Source organism: Mesocricetus auratus, unplaced genomic scaffold (genome assembly GCF_017639785.1).
Source record: "Mesocricetus auratus isolate SY011 unplaced genomic scaffold, BCM_Maur_2.0 Super-Scaffold_6730, whole genome shotgun sequence".
In the NCBI taxonomy this organism is placed as follows: domain Eukaryota; kingdom Metazoa; phylum Chordata; class Mammalia; order Rodentia; family Cricetidae; genus Mesocricetus; species Mesocricetus auratus.
In genome coordinates this window covers 87,169,938-87,186,699 of record NW_024429184.1, presented here as the reverse complement: position 1 = coordinate 87,186,699, position 16,762 = coordinate 87,169,938, and the positions used below count along the sequence as shown (strand labels likewise).

The 16,762-nt window shown below is 42.3% G+C and overlaps 1 protein-coding gene across 4 annotated transcripts in view; it reads left to right on the top strand.

The window, feature by feature from the left end:
- The window catches only part of Ldlrad4 (low density lipoprotein receptor class A domain containing 4), a 328,936-nt gene that overhangs the window by 94,476 nt on the left and 217,698 nt on the right, over positions 1–16,762 (top strand). The gene's annotated exons all lie outside the window — the stretch shown is intronic.

Here is a 16,762-nt window from a genome sequence, read left to right as displayed (position 1 = left end):
GAAACAGCAACGGTCTAATGGGCTTTTACAGGAAATACTTTCCGTAGCAAATCAATTTCCCTGTATTACTGATGGATGTGGGAGGGCCCAGCCCATTGTGGGCAGTGTTGCTCCTAAGCAGGTGGTCCTGAGTTATGTCTGAAAATAAGCCAAGCAAACCACGGCAGCAAGCCAGGAAGCTGCACCCCTCTGTGGCCTCTGCATCAGCTCCTGCTTTCGGGTTCCTGCCATACTTGAGTTCCTGTTCTGGCTTCCCACAGACGGATTTTACCTGGAAGTGTAAAATGAAATAAACCCTTGTCCCCCATGTTGCTTTTGGCCATGGTATTTCTCACAGCAGTAGAAACCTAACTAAGATAAGTATCTTTACTGTATTTACCTTATTGTGGAATCTTACTGGAAAGCAGAAATAAATTCTTGCCCTTACAACTGTTAGAATGGAATGATGTGCAGGAAAAATAGGAATCGTACAAACATAAGAAATAAGGATTGTGTGTTAATTAGTAGCAGCTGAGCAGAGCTGGTGGGTAAGTGCTGTGAAATGGGTGTTGTGGGTTCAGGGCTGACTGGAAAATAGAAATGGGGCTAGACTTAGCAGGTTTTCCTGTCCTTTCCCTGAAGCTGAGGAATCCCGAGTTGAATAAGACATTTCCTTGAAAATAAGTTGCTTACATCCTGTTGTTGACAAAGTATGGCTCGTGGTCCACATAATAGCCAGTGCTTAATTGTGTTAATAAAGTCTTACTGCAACATGGCTTCTCTAGTTTGTTTATGTGTTGTTGTGTGGCTCCTCTGATACCGTCGTGACAGGGTTGTGGAATAAGACAGAGACTCTGTAGCCATGTATAAAGCTGTTTACCATCTGGCCCACTGTAGACAGTTTGCTGATGGTTCCAATTGCCTTTTCCTATAAACAGAAAGTAAACACATGTAGTCAGTAAATACTGACAACTGATTTTCTGGCTTGGGTCTCGCAGACTAACAGATTCTAGAGGTTTTGGGTATAAGCATGTCTCTGCGTTTATTCCTAATTATTTTTACTATTTTTAATGGAGCACTTAACAGCCAGCTCATGCTCCTTGGCATACTCTATCTTAACTGTGTGTGTGTGTGTGTGTGTGTGTGTGTGTGTGTCTTTTAAGTAAATGCATAAATCCTTTGCTTTGGTTTAATTCTTATCACAGCAGTTGCAGTACTCTGCTTTCTGAGAACCTAAAAGCTTAGCTGGATCTCAATATTTATTCACATCTTTTAAAGTTGGTATTTTACATATACATATCAATATCTATAGGTATATTTTTGCACCAGTAGAATGAAAATGTACATCACAGATTTTGCCAGTGGATAGGGCTGTGCAAAAATGCTTGACTATTTTTGATTGTATGCTAACTAAATAATTCCCCGTTTGCTCACTTAGAATACTATGTTTTCAAGTAATACTATGACACCCCACTCTTTGTCTATATATATATATTTTTTTTGGTTTTTACGAGACAGGGTTTCTCTGTATTGTTTCGGAGGCTATTGGTCCAGCCTGGCCCCGATCTTTGTCTATATTTTAAATTGAAAATATTAATATGCTACACCTTTTTGAATAAAGTACAAAGTATATTTAGTGAACCTAACTTGACTTTGAGTAATATATTGGCATATTGCATAATTTTCAACTGCTTGATGGCTCAGGTAGAGTAAGTATTGTCTTTTTATCAATCTGATGCCCTTAGCTGAGAAACGGACACTACCTTGTGAATTTTTCTTTAGAGTAGAGATTTTCAGCCTGTTTGGATTATTTTTAAAAATTTGGCATCAATTTTTGTGTATGTGTGTGTTTGTGTCTATGTTAATTCATGCCATGTGTAAGTAGGTGTCCATGGAGGTCAGAAGACAGAACTGAATCTCTGGAGTTCCAGTTATGAACAGTTGTAGTCAATGCAGTGTGAGTGCTGGGAGCCAAATCTGGGTTCTCTGTAGGTACACACTGTGATCACTGAGCAGGCTCTCCAGCCTCGATCCTTTTTTAAAATAGTAAAACCCAGAGTTTCCCCAATTCTTGTAAAGGGATTCATGGAAAATCCCATTCTTCTTGGGTAATGTATTAATATTTATAAACACTTGTTAGATATTTCACACGTTTTTCACCACTAGTTTGATCCCCAAACATGTAGAGTTTGCTTTTTATCTTTTTGGAAAGTTTGAGAAGTCAGAGTTGGAGGAGATAATCATATTTATCTGACGACTATACCTGAAATTAAATTCCCCGTTCCCCTGTTTTTGAGATGGTCTCACTATGTAGTCTCTGCTGGCTTGGAGCTTACTGTAGAGACCAGCAGGGCCTCAGACTCATGTGGATTCACATGCTTCCGGCTCACAAGTGTTGGAATTAAAGGTGTGCACTACCACACCCTGCCATTTCTTCTTTTATGAACATATCTTTATGTAGGGTTTCATCATGGCGCTTTATAATTTATAACACCATGCTTTCTCATGTGGACCTCTTTCCCTTTCTCATGTACCCTGGCACTCTTATCTCCCCCAGCTCCTCTACTTTGTTCCTTCTACTTGCATAGCACTCACACACATAATACCTAAGTTCCACATTTGCGAGAAAATACTTTTGTTTGTGATTCTGTGCTATTTAACTTAACAATGGTAGTCTAGACTTTCATCAGCTTTCTCCAGAATGACATCATTTCCTTTTTGAGGCTGAATAATGAACCACTGTGTATATATAGCTATCAACTTTTATTTACTTCTCTATTCACAGCAAAACTGATTCCGTATCTAGGTATTTCTGTGGTATGTTCTCACTTCGAGGTAGGTTCTCAAGAGTGGTATAGAGAGCTAGGACAGGCTGTGATTGCATTTTTTAGTGTTTTGAGCCACTTATGGACTGATTTCTGTAGTGGCTATTCTAATTTACATTCCTGTGTGATTTTTAAAATGTTCTGTTACCTCCTGATCTATCTAGTTATCTCTAGGGGGCAGAGAGACACTTAAAGGAGGGATAACAGGATGCAGTAGTTGAGGTCCTCGTCGGCCTCTGACATCAATACAATCTGCTTCCGAAGTCTGGAGGCAGTCGTGGAAGGTAGCAGTGGGAGAAGTGTCCGCAGTCTCCATCTTTGCCTTGTGGAGAAGGCACTAGGGCTGAATTGACTGGATTCTAGGATCTCACTACTCAGACATAGTTGAAAACTGAGTAGCATTCAACACCCCATGGGAGTTGTTTGGCAATATGTCATTTCAGGCCCTGTTTCAGATCTGCTGGACTTGACTCTGGTTTATCAAGATTCCCACAGAATTTACAAGCTTATTAATTTTTGGGAAGCTCTGGCATTGGACAGAAGTTTCCCAGGAGGGTCAATGTCAGAACCACCTTTGGAGCTATGAAACAGTATAGAGTTGGTAGTCCCAGCTCCCAGGGGGTATCAGTTCATGAGGTCAGGAGTGATTCTGCTGTCCAGTTAGGTGTGGACCCACTGGTGTGATGGAATTCTTCTCTGGTTGACTGAAGGGATGATTGAGAAGGTAAGTCACCTTCTCAGTATGTGTTGGGAAGTCACAGTTGGCTTTACTCACATAGTCCAGTCAGCCTTATTTTCTCTGAGATTCTGTTTCATTTCTATAGGGTCCATCGAGGCCTGCAGGCACAGCTTCTGTCATGACTGTATATTTGCAGGCAGTCTAGATACCCAACCTCCATTCTTTTCCCTTCCAGTTCCCATGGAAACAGGTGGGGGAGGGTGTGGAGACTGGGCACGGTGCTATCTTTACCCCGTTTTTTTGGTGATGGAAGGTCTGTTTCCATGGGAACTAGAAAGGAAAGGGATGGTAGTGGAGTAGCTAGACTGCTTTTAAATTTCAATGGCAGACTCTGTCCTCTATAAAACCCACTTTGCCCAAGTTTATAGCTAGGCCAGGAGAGTTCTTACATCTCTAAATGTAGCCACATTTATCTGTAGGGGAGGGTGGAGGGAGTAAGAGGAAGCTCTGAAAATATCCTTGCCAATATTTTCTTTTTCCTCCAGGAAACCATTTTTAGGTATTGGTATAAGTTATTTAAAAACTGTCTTTAGCTATTATTTTTGTGTGGTTTTATTGAACATAATAACATGTTTTTATTCAAAGGAAGTGTGAAGATGAATCATTTCAAGTAGGAGAGAGTGATTTCTCTGATGCAGGGAACCCCTTGTAGTTCGTTAGTCATTATGCATTAAATGGTGACTGGTTCTCTCTCAGTTGGAATGGAAAGGAGGGCTAGGGCTTCAGAGATTCATGAGGGTTCAGGTTGCCAGAGTAGTCACATGACTTAGATGGAGAGGTTTTGGTCAGCAATAAGAAAAGAGTAAACCACCAATACTGTCATATATATGTAATTATTTGAAGATAACACTGTTAAATTCTAATAAAGGCAGGCCTTGGGTGCAAAGCTCAGAGGGTTCAGCTCTGCATTGGAATCCATGAGGACTTTCATGATGTTTCAGCTTTCCTCTCTCCTAACCTTTCATGAGCATCTTATGTTCTTCCTCCCAACCACTTACAATCTGAAGGACCACGCTGCATCCTCTTGAGGCTCTAATATCATCACACACTGATCCCCCAGCCCTGTCCATGACTGCCATCTGGGAAGGAGTCATTAGGTGTCCTTGTAGGATGTGCATACCTTCTGTGTATTTTCCCCATTTAATCAGCACTCTGCCCGCAGTCATTTTAGTGCCACCATCCGGGCCATAGAAGACTGAGGCTTAGACAGGTTATCGAATACGGCTGAGGAGGCTTTGGGGAGCTGCTTAGCTGAGCTGGCGTGCTAACTCTGGGGTGTGTCTTCAAAGCTGTGCCTGGTCCTATGTTCACAACGCCCTTATAGCAGAAATAGTTGTTCTGGGTCCCAATGGAATTGTAGAGTGCTTGTCATCTAATGAGAGGCCCCCTTTTAGCGCCTAGCCTTCATTCTCTTTATCATGTCCTCCAACAAGCTAGCCCCTTACTTTGACCTCAGTCTTAAACATTTCCCTATTTTTTATTTTTCATATCTCACTTGTATTCATCAATATTTATTTTGTTTAGAAACTGACATAAACAAATTTTGGTTATTGCATGGGTAGTGTGGGATATTTAAGAAGCTCTGAGCTGCCGAAAAGTGTTGTGGTGAAAGGCAGCTACAGCTTGCTACCCCAAGAGAGATGAAAACTGTTCTTCATTGGTGCCATTTGAAAGGCCGTGTTTACTTTTCAAAACTGCAGGAAGAAGGGAAATGGGAAGACATGACTACACTCTGTGATAAAATCTCCTTCTATCCACATGTCTCCTGGTCTATCCCTTCCCTGCCTCTTTATTCTGGCTGCTTGGGGTTTTGGATCATCTGACCTCTAGCTGTGGAAGTTTGCTGAGAAGGAGTAAGAGTTAAGTCTTTTCTTAGGTGTTGACTTGAGGGTGGGGAAAGGGAATGAGTAAAGGCTGGATTTTGGTAGGTTAAAAAGACAGAACTGAAGGTGGTGTAGTTTTAGGTTTTTAAAGTGTATGCGTGTAGTGTTGTGTATATGTGAGGTGCTGTATGTATGTGTATGTGGAGTATTGTGTGTATGAGGAGTATGTGTGTATGTGTGGAGAGTGTGCGTGTGCATGTGTGGAGTGTGTGCATGTGGAGTGTGTGCGTGTGCGGGTGTGGAGTGTGTGGACTGTGTGTGCTCTGGAGTGTGTGGAAGTGTGCGTGCGCTCTGAAGTGTGTGTGTGTGTGTGTGTGTGTGTGTGTGTGTGTGTGACTTGTGCACAGGTGCTCTAGAAGAAGCAGGTCCTCTGGAAGAGCAGCAGGAGCTCTTAACTTCTGAGTCATCTCTCCAGCCTCAAGCTTTAAATGTAGAGGAATTTGCTGTCCATGTTGGTGGAAGGTCCATGTTGGTGTAGCTACTGTGCAGTTTCAGGCTTCAGATTTGGTGGTAGTTGCCTCTTGCTTCTGGAGCTTTTGCTACCATCTGGGAATTCTGTGACTTCAGTCTGGTTATAGATGCATTAAGGCAGACATCATTGAGTGTGGAGTATTGAATGTATGTAGCAGCCTCTTGCTAGCTTGAGCACACCTAGGAATGCAGTTGCCCTGTCTAACTGCTTATTGGTGCTTCTGTAGCTTGGCAAGGTGGCAGGTGCATGACGTGGGAGTGTGAGAGGCTTCTCTGATCCTTCCAGGTTCTGTGTGGAAACACAGCTGCTTTTCAAGGCAGACACAACTCCTCCACATCCATCCTTCTAGGAAAATGAGACCATATCAATATTTCCCTTATAATATGTAGAGTCAGGGTGTCTCATCAGATGGTTTGATGTGCCAAGGCTTCTCACAGATGTAGCATTCACTAATCTAAGTAATGGCCAGGAAGAGCTCACTTGTTACATTCTTGGGCCAGTTGCTGCTGGTGTTGGCTCTGGAGCAGACCTTAGACGGTACCATTTGGTGTTGCGGCATTTAAACATTCACTTAATCGTCATCTCTTTGCATTTCTGTGATTTGAGGAGGCTTTCCACCAATGGTACACTGACTTGGTTTTAGAACTTGGTATGTGTCAAGTGATGGTTTTGTCTGTTGAATTCCAAGCTGTTCTATTGGAAGACTCAATCAGAGATTATCTTGAAGTTTTGTTTGAGAGCCCACACTTCTCCCAGGAGGCTGAAAAATGGTATGCTATCAGTTGCATATTTGTTCTGGTTCCTATAAATGATAAGACAACAGCAGAATGATTGAATGGGAGTGTAGGAAAGGAGGGAAAAGGCTGAATCTGTGTCCACTGTATAGGCTATGGCAACCTCCTCTCCTCTTCAGTAGTTAGCAAGATTTTAATGGGCATTTGGGCTTTGATTCTGGCAGAAGATAGGCTGCTAAATAGCCCTGAGGTCTCTCTCTCTCTCTCTCTCTCTCTCTCTCTCTCTCTCTCTCTCTCTCTCTCTCTCTCACACACACACACACACACAGAGAGAGAGAGATTAACCAATGCCTTACAGGTATGGGGCACACACTCACAAGTATCACACACACACACATACACACTCCTGTTGATCAAAATTTTTACACTCTGTTTTTGGTTGTTCTGCTCTAATATCCCACTGGTATGCAGAGAAGCACTGCATTTACCACAGGCAATGCTGGACCTTGTAAATAGTCAGAAGTCATCCATGTTGGATGTCATGGGTGTGTATGGCCGGATGCCAGATGAGCAATGGTGGAGTGAGAATTGATTACTCCGCTTTTCTGGCATCTGTTCACTGTGAGCCTGTGTGAGGGTGCTTTGAGGATGAGGGCAGCCTTGGGTTCAGACTCTGGAACACTCCTTCCCAGCTTGTCAGGAGAGCTTGGTAGAACATCTTTGTATAGTTCTATTCCTGGGCACTTGGGAAAGCTTGAGAAATGCACATGAAGGCCTTAAGAAGCCAGCAGTTCACACAGTGAGCCCATCAGGGAAGCGGAAGGAAGAAGGCACCCTAGCCTGCAGTAGCATTTCTGACAAGGAGACGTGAAACCTTGGTAAGAGCCTCCTTCCAGTGGTGCTTTCACATTTTGATATTTTGGTATGAAAACATAAAAAAAGGTGGTTATCAAGAAGCCTTTTCCTTTTAAAGGCAAATTTCTTTCTCCTCTTCTGCCACATTTCATTCCCAATCCTTCACCCACACATCTTCTCTAATTTTGTACCCTCTGCTTTTCATCTGTTGTTAATTTTAGCTGACACAGGATGATTTTGGGCTTTGATTTTTGTCTATTAAGAACTTTTTAAAAAATAAAGAGAAATCAAAATGAAAATGATTTTGCATCCAGTTGGGTTACACATGGGCTGGAGGTGGATGTAATGTGTTAGGTCATTTTTCTCCAAATCCTGATTTATAAGTCATTTGCTGAGGAAGTTCGTAGTCACTGTAAGGCTGTGATTCCTTAGAACTTTCTGGATATTAGTGCTTCATCCTCATTCTTGTTTAAATGTGTAATAATTCATAGGGCAGATGTCATCATCGTTTGTGTTTTATAGCTGAGGTAATGGAGGCTATAAGTTGGGGTGGGTATTAATTAAGCGCAAAGTCACACTCACATTGAGAAATAGGCAAACACAAGGTGGTCTGATGCAGAGCCTGTAATTCTATCCTCTGGCCCATTGTGTGTGAAGATTTTGTTTTCAATGGCGAAGGGCCCAGAGCCTACCCGGGATTGCTCCAGAGTTTGAGTTCTCATGGCCATTAGCTTTCTTCACTGTGGTGCCCTTGGTACTTCTACAATGGGATGCAGGGCGGGGCCGTAGATTGAAAAGATGACCCAGGTATTAAAGATAGGATTCAGGGCAGTCCAGCTCATATTTATTGGGCACCTGCTATATTCTGGTCTCCATGGAAAATGCCAGGGATAGTTACAAAATGTTCAGGACAGACTGGGCAGAAAGACATAGGTGTCTTGTGTGTAGAAGTTTTCTTTGTTCACTTCTGTCTTCCCAGCACCTAAGATAATGCCTGCTCAAAGTAATGGCCCCACAAATTGTTGATGAGATACTGTGCGTGCAGAGTTTTTGTGGTGTCCAGTAGGCCAGAAAGCAGGCCATATCATGGGCATAGTTGTCTGTCAGGGCCTGTTGTGAGCCAGCAGCTAGAGTGACTCTGCAGGGAGGGTAATAAATGGTTTATCGGTTCATAGTCTCCCTTAGTCTTACGAAGAATGAGACATCTACCCACTTCACACCAATGCTAACACTTTTCTGACCTTTAGTTTGCCTGCCATGCCCATCTTTTTTTTTTTGACTATAAGCGACATTTTATTGTTTAATGATTTATGTGTGAGTATACAGACCTGTAACATTTAGTCTTCCTGCCCACTGCCTAGGTCCTATTGTTCCTTTAGCCCCCAAATAACACACACAAGATACTATATTAATTATGAAGCTGTTGGCTGTTTGCTTGGTTTCTTATCAGCTAGCTCTGACTTGATTATTAATCTATGATTACTAATAAATATTTTTATAAGGACTTATCTTTCCAAGGACGCAGCCTCATATGTCATTTCCCCATGATCACGCGGCGATGACTCTCTTCACTATATTTCCTAGAATCCTCCTAGACTCCTGGTTCCACCTATCCTGCTTCCCTATTGGTCAACAGTATACACAGAAGGACTTGCCACATCATCTCCTCTTTTCTGTCTAAATGAAAAGAAAGGTTTTAACTTAGTCAAAGTATATATAACAGAACAGTTATCAAGCAAGAACTATAGTTACAATATTTTGTCTATTAACATTTAGTAAGATTTTTAAAAAGTATGTTATCATCTATACTATCTGTGTGAGTCTAAAGTCTTATATGTAGCTTATCTTTTATCATAACCAAGGAAAACTATGATTATAACTATCTGTCTTCAACTTCCTCAAAGACCACAGAAGGATAATATATAAACACTAGAATTGACAGAGATATCTCCCTACCTGGATAGTCACTTGAAGTTCCTCTGTAACTTCAGCCCATAGGCCACAGTATGTCTGGTAGACTTCTCAGCAAAGCAGGAAATTTCAAACTGTCCATCTGCACTGGCAGTCTGTCAGTTATTTTTCTGTGTCCTGCAGAAAGTCCAGCAGACTCTTCCATGAAGCAGGAACCCTGAAGGACTGTCCAAATTTAGTAGTCATTTTTCTGTGGGTCCTGCATGTCCAGATTATACAGCAACAGTCAGTCTAGTCAAGAGCAATTTCTTGCCCAAATAGCTAATTTTGCCATGTTGAAAGCAAACTCCATAACGAGTTTCTTTGATGCCCATCTTCCTCTCAGATGTAATTGATGTGCCAGGAGCAGACATTTCTCATTTTCAAGAAAAGCCCTAAACCATTTTAGATGCCATATATTCTGTAGGTCTTTGAAAGGTTTGAAGAATATCTATCTTAAATATATCTCTGTATATCTAGAAAACCTAACTAACCTAACTATAAGTTTTGACTATTATAGGTAACTATCTATAATCTGTACTTAATTATACATCACATTTTTAAAAGATCTGTATAAACACAATACTTAAACGAGAGGAGAAATATACATATCACAAAACTGACCTTAAGTTTGTATCAATAAATGAATACAATACAAATTATTCATTTCCGTACCATAATCCCCTTTTACCTTTAAAAAAGAGATTGGTTGTGATCATTAACCAATTATAAGCAACCCCATTTAAGTGAAAACAAAAATTTATAAACAATATTTGGGAAATTGGGTGTTGTTCATTCTAAACTGCTTCCTGCTGATAGGGGGCACTGTCCATACCATGGGGATCATGACTAAACTCAGAAACCTGGCCAAGTCCCTGTTTTTGTAGTCTGTAAAGCTGCATCATCTTAGCTGTTTTAGGATTTGGGTCACTTGGGCCACTGCTTCCGGGGGTCTTGATTCATCAAACCACAGAAGCCTGGAAGGAATCCATAGCCTTTTATTTTCTTCCATGACTTTGAGAAATTTGACAATGTTCCTTGATATTATTATCTTCCCATTTGTAGCCTATCGAATTGATATTAATATAGTTCTCCAGCATCACATCTTTGTAGAGATTCTTCTGTGAAGGATCCAGCAAAGCCGACTCTTCCTTAGTGCAAATCATGATAGGTCACTGCATCCATGTTGTGGTTTTCCAGCTCCTCTAGGCTCAGCTCCCTAAAGCAGCACTCACGGCACAGCACCTGCCATGCCCATCCTAAGTCAATTTTATCTGAAGAAAATTTTTGTAGGGAATAAGGGCTGTCCTCTAGGCTGGCAGTGGGAGCAGAGCAGAGTGTGGTGGGGGTGACAGAGTCTCACACAGCCCCCCTTTGTGGCCCCAGTTCAGGTGTTTGTGGCAGGCGGGTGACGTTTAAAGGGACCTTTACCTCCTGAGGACTTTCTGACTCTTTGGCAAGCCCAGACCATTTTCCTTGCTCATATGAGTTTTGTAGGCATGCCCACATGAACAGTTCTGGCCTTGGGAAGTGGAGATCAGTATTCCCTATTTCCTGCAAGCAGGTTTGTGCTGGTGTGTAATCCTAACCTTTAGCCTCCCAGGCACCTTCCTCACTGGGCCAGCTTCTTCCTTGGGTCTGTGTGCCCGTGCAGAGCATGCTGGACCTGTATTCAAATCCCTGGTTCTGGTCCTGGCTTCATATACATCAACATACTAACTTTCGACTTGTTTCCTACATTCTGGGAACCTCTGGAGTATTCTCATTCATGAAGTGAAGGGTCAGGGGGATGGCTCTATATGGACTTCCTCTGCTGCTGGATCGCATGAGACAATAATCAGACTTAATCTATTCATGAAGGGTAGTTTTAATTTTTCATTTTTTGAGAGCCCTTCTTATTTTTACAAGTTGGAGTTGAGCATCAGACTGCACCTTATTTATGTTTTATCCAGCATTGTGTTTGCCATAGCAACCTTTTAAAGAATATCATAACAATTACTCTTCTAGCTTGCAGCTTATCTGTGTGATTGAATTGGAGGCTATTTATTTTGCACTTGTTTCCTGAATTGTTTGCCTAAAGGAGGCGCTATTTGATTCTGAAGATATAATCAGGGCCTGTTGAGCTACCTCAAGCTAGGATAGCTTTGAGATTGTAATACAAAAGTGACATGCTGTGTTATACGCCCGGAGTCACAAAACTGAAAGTACCATGAATAATTCCTACACTCTAACTCAGCCTCCCCTGGTGGCAGGCACATGCTGCTTAGACTAACTTGGAGACCCTACACCTTGTGTAGATTCGCTGTGATTGCACACCACATATGTGTTTCATGCATGTTTGTCTTGTCTCCTTCGGCCAGGTAAGCAGCCATAGGAGAATACACCTCCTCGGTTTAGAAATGAGGAAATAGGCAAGTCTGATAAATGGGATGGGAATTCAGGAGCGGGACTTGCCCTGGGGTACTTGCTGTGTTTTTCTTAAACAAAAATCACTTCTATCTCCTCTCTGTTCTCTCTCTTCTTCCCCAGCCTTACTTGTCTCTCTTCTCCCTTCCCTTCTCTCCTCCTCCCCTCCCTTTCTTCTTCCGCCTTCTCTTCCTTCTCCAACCCACTCTGCTCTCTTTTTCCTCCCCATCTCTGGTTAGATCGACCCTTGTTCAAGTCTCAACCATATGCCCTTTGGATAGAGGATCTAAGGGATTGTAGCCCAAGCTGGATGGGGCACACTTAGCTTCCTTTTTCTCACACCCGCCTCAATAAAAATCCTTAGCCACGTTGGATTTAAAGAATCCAGCATTTGAGATGTTCTGGTAATGTCATGATAGGATTCTTAAATGTACTTTATTTTCAGTTTGGCAACAGTGCCTCAGTTTGAGAAGTTGAGAAACACCTCTTCAGTTTTTGTTGTTTTTTTTTCTTCCTGGAACTTTTCTGGTGGGAGTGAGAAGTCATCAGACGTGGGCCAGGACCTGGTCTCGCAGGCTCTCCATGGCCCGGAGCTTTCTGTTGCTTAGTCTAGTCGTCACCTAGGTAACTGAAAATCTGCCAGTGAAACAGTCTGTCCACAGTGAAAGGAAGTAAAACACTACCCCAGCGCTCACTCTTTGTGTGCTATAATTTTTTTTGAATGTTACTTGATTTTGAAAGAAAGGATTTGCCACTTGTCTGCTGGGCTTTGGCCCCCGCGCCTACTGTGCAACCTTCCTGCTTCTTGGATTGCAAGTCTGTTTTTATCATGGATTGTTTTTATGTGTGTATGAAAGCTAAAAGCAAAGTGAAGTCAAGTTTTCATTCTTGAATGATTCCCAGGAGGACTGTGTTTCACATAAGTTTTTATGAACAGCTAGCAAGGCAGGCTTAGCCTACAACTTACTCGGTTTGGTTTTGGGAGTGTTTGTTTTTAAAAAGTCCCTTCCTGTGGGGGTGTTTTTCCATTGGGTATGCTCTATTTCCTTAGTTACTGTTGCTCTGTTTTGGAGGTGCTTTAAGATGTTTCTTTTTTTTTTTCAAGTTCAGTATTAATTTATTTCCTGGTTAGTCCTTCCCATCTTTCCAGGATAGATAGAATGCCTGAGCAAGCATAAGTGTGTGTGTGTGTGGGGGGGGGCATGGGCTTTCTGCAGAGGGTGTGATCTTGTATGTGTGGTGCAGGCTGAGCCTGTGTGACCTTTTGTACTTGGTAAGTCTCCTCCCACCTTGATCATTATTATCAAGCTTAAGGCATTTAGGAGTAGAGAACTACCCCAGGTTCAGAGGCTGGGGAGAACAGGACAACAGACCTGTGTTAAGTCATAGCTCTCCTACATACTAGACACCTGGGCTAGTTAGTCTCTGTAGAGCAGATTTTTCTTGCTCCGTAGTCTTGATAAATGGGACTAGATGTTGGAGTTTAAAGGACTGCAAGTCAGCAGCCTCTAAGGGTCTTTACTGGAGAGGACACTCTGTGAGTGTGACCATCAGCCTTATTGTCTGATCTTCATTAGGGGGTGAAAGACACCCCTCCTCTAGTCAAGAGGGTCAGAGCTAAAGACAGCTCTCCACATGGTGCATAGCACTTGCAAGTTCAAGGCTTGGGGTAGGATTATATAACAAATATTTGCTGAACTCGTCTCTGTGCATCCATTTACCTGGTGCGAGGAACAGCATTTTGGAAGCACCGTGTTAAGCAATTACTTTGATTCACTCAAATCCTCATTCAGGGTCTCTTCACTGGGCACCTATCGGGCAAAGACAGTGCTGTGTGTGCTGAGAGGTTCAGAGAATCAAATGTCACTGTCTTTGTCCTCATGCAGTGAGAGAATGGTGTCCTGTGGTCAGGACACTGTGTGGAGTGGACCTCATAAAATCCTGGGAAGCAGATGAAGGAATGCAGGCTGCATAGCCAGGCTGTGATCTCCTCATAGGCATTTTTCCCATATACTCTTGGCTGTTTGTAAATCTTGTCTTAAGGACTTCCTATTCATGTCTTCAGCACACACACACACACATGTACGTGTGTGTGCATGCGCATGCGCACACAAACACACACACACACACACATTTTTCATGATATATATTCTGGATATTCCTCCTTGGTCTAAGGAGCATGCATTTCCTCTCATTGAGTAGGTTGTCTTTTTGCTCTATTGACTATCTCAGTAATGCACAAGACAGGCTTAGTTTGTTATCAAGTCCATTTGTTAATTTTGCCCTTTGTTCCCTGTGCTTCTAGTGGCATGTAAAACAAAACAAAACAAAAGGCAATATTAACAATCAGCAAGCATTTCATAGTTCGACCTGTGATACATTTGGGATTGATTTTTTTTTGTATGGGGTGAGAGATGGGGGTCTACTTTCATTTTTCTGAACGTGAATCTCTGGGTTTCTCAGCACTATTTATTAAAGGGACTAATCTTTTCTGTAATGTGTGTTTTGTTAAAGATCAGCTGGATGTAAATATGTGCACTTCGAGGTTCTCTCTCCTACTCCATAAGTCAGGGTGCTATTTCATGCTGGTGCTATACTTTGCAGCACGGTTGGAATTTAGGTATCTAGATGTCTCAGTCTTTTGAATTGAGGATCTTTAAAAGATTCTGTGTGTGTGTGTGTGTGTGTGTGTGTGTGTGTGTGCGCGCGTGCGTATGTGTATGTGTGTGTGTGAGAGGGGGGGGGGGGGCGATGTCAAGGGTTTATGGATATCCAAAGAAGTCAGACGAGAGAACTGGATACTTTGGTGCTGGGGTTTCAGGCAGTTGTGAACTGGCAACTGAGCTTGTGTCTCTCAGAAGAGCAACAAGTACTCTCAAATGCTGAGCTACCTCTCTAGCCCTAGATTTTAGGATCTTTTGTGGTTATATATAGATTCAGAATTATTTTCCTATCTCTAGGAGTAATAACATTGGTATTTTCATAGGTATTATATTTAATCTGTAGATCGTGTTGGACAGTACGATCATTTTGACAATAGTAATTAGTAATTCTCCTAATCCATGAACATGGTCTATCTTTCCAGGTGTGTGTGTGTGTGTGTGTGTGTGTGTGTGTGTGTTCACTTCAATATGCTTCACCAGAGTTTTGTAACTTTATATTGTAGAAATTATTACTTGCTTTGTTAATTATATTGCTTCCTGTGATGTCTAAGGAATGGAGGGGAGTCATGAAGATTGAGAATTTGAAGAGATTGTGAGGAGATTAAAGCATATAAGGCATATATAATTCACCAGCTCAGGGGCCACTAGGCAGGTAGCTGATGGCTGGCACACAGGCACATGGTGTCACACATGGGCCATACAGGCACACATAAGCACACACACAGATTGGTTCACAGGCCACATGGAAGTAGACAAACATATAGAGACAAGCACACAGGCAGCCTGGCAAAGCTTAGGCCTCTGACCTCAAGGCCATATTTATACAGAATTCACATAAAAATGGCATTCTGTGAGGAACAGTTATACATTCTGTGAGGAACAGTTATAGATCACGGTTGACTTTTGGGGTTCCCCAGACATCTGGTGTCAGTCATTTTGTGCTGACCCATAGCTTACCAGAAGTCTACGTCAGTTCCATCTTGTCTAAACGTAAACTGACCCTTGCTGCCTTCTGTTACCAACATGAGATTCTCTTCCTTCCTTCCTTCCTTCCTTCCTGCCTTCCTTCCTTCCTTCCTTCCTTCCTTCCTTTTTTGTTTTAATTTTATTTTATTTTTGTATTTTTGATACAGGGTTTCTCTGTGTAATAGCTCTGGCTGTCCTGGAACTTGCCCTATAGACCAGACTGACCTTGAACACCCATAGATTCTCCTGCTTCTGCCTCCCAAGTGCTGGGATTAAAGGCATGTGCCACCACTACCTGGCTTCTTGAAGGCATTATGAATTGGAATATTTTTAGTTCTTTCTCAGTGAGTCTGCATTGATGTATAAAAATTGTTCCCTTTGTAAAATAAAATGCTGATACTTTAGCTCTCAACATTACCAAATTTATTAGTTCTGGCAATGTTTAATAGTAGAATATTTATGTTCTGCTTATAAAAACCCAGGTATCTGCCAGCAAAGACAGTTTGGCTTCATTTCTAAACTGGATGGATCTTGTTCCTTTCTCTTGCCTCTTGTCTGCAGCTAGGACTGCTGATGCTGTGTTGAGATTGGGATTGGTAGATGTGCTTGCCTTGTTCTCAGATGAAAGTGTTTCAGCCCTTCCCGTTGGAAGGGTATTGGCCCATGTTGGCTCTTTGTGCTGAGGTGCGTTCTTTCTATAACTAAGGTTGTAGACTCTTCTCCCGGGGCGGGGGAGGGGAGGCACAGATAGTGAAGTCAAAAGGCTTTTCTGTTTCTGTGTAGGTGATTGTTTGGATTTGTCCTCATTCTTTTGGTGGGGTGTGTCATGTTCTTTAAGTATATGTCGAGTCATCTTCTATCCCGTGGAAAAGCTCCACTGGGTCATGGTGCAAGAGTCACTTTTAAAAATTGCTTTTTCCAGATATTAATTCCCCACTCTTGGAACACTGATGGTGGTTGACATGAACCAAAGACTGCGTCTAAGACCTGGGGATTCAACTTTGGGAAGTCAGTTCCTTAAGAGAGTGTGTGAGGTCTGAGTAGCTCAAAGAAAGATGTTTGGAGATTATGGGCTTGTATCTGTTATTAGAGTGGCTTAGAAAACGGATTAAGAGCTGTTTGGGTGTTGAAAGTGGGGGGTCCCCTTACCCCAGTGTTCACAAGAAGGTCATGGTCAAGGCTGAGCTGCCTTTTAATTGTTAGTTCTGTAGGCCTGTTACTCTGCTGTTGGGTAGCTTTCGTGAGGCAAGCTCTTAGATGTAGTCTAGCTCCTGTCCTCTCAGAGACGCG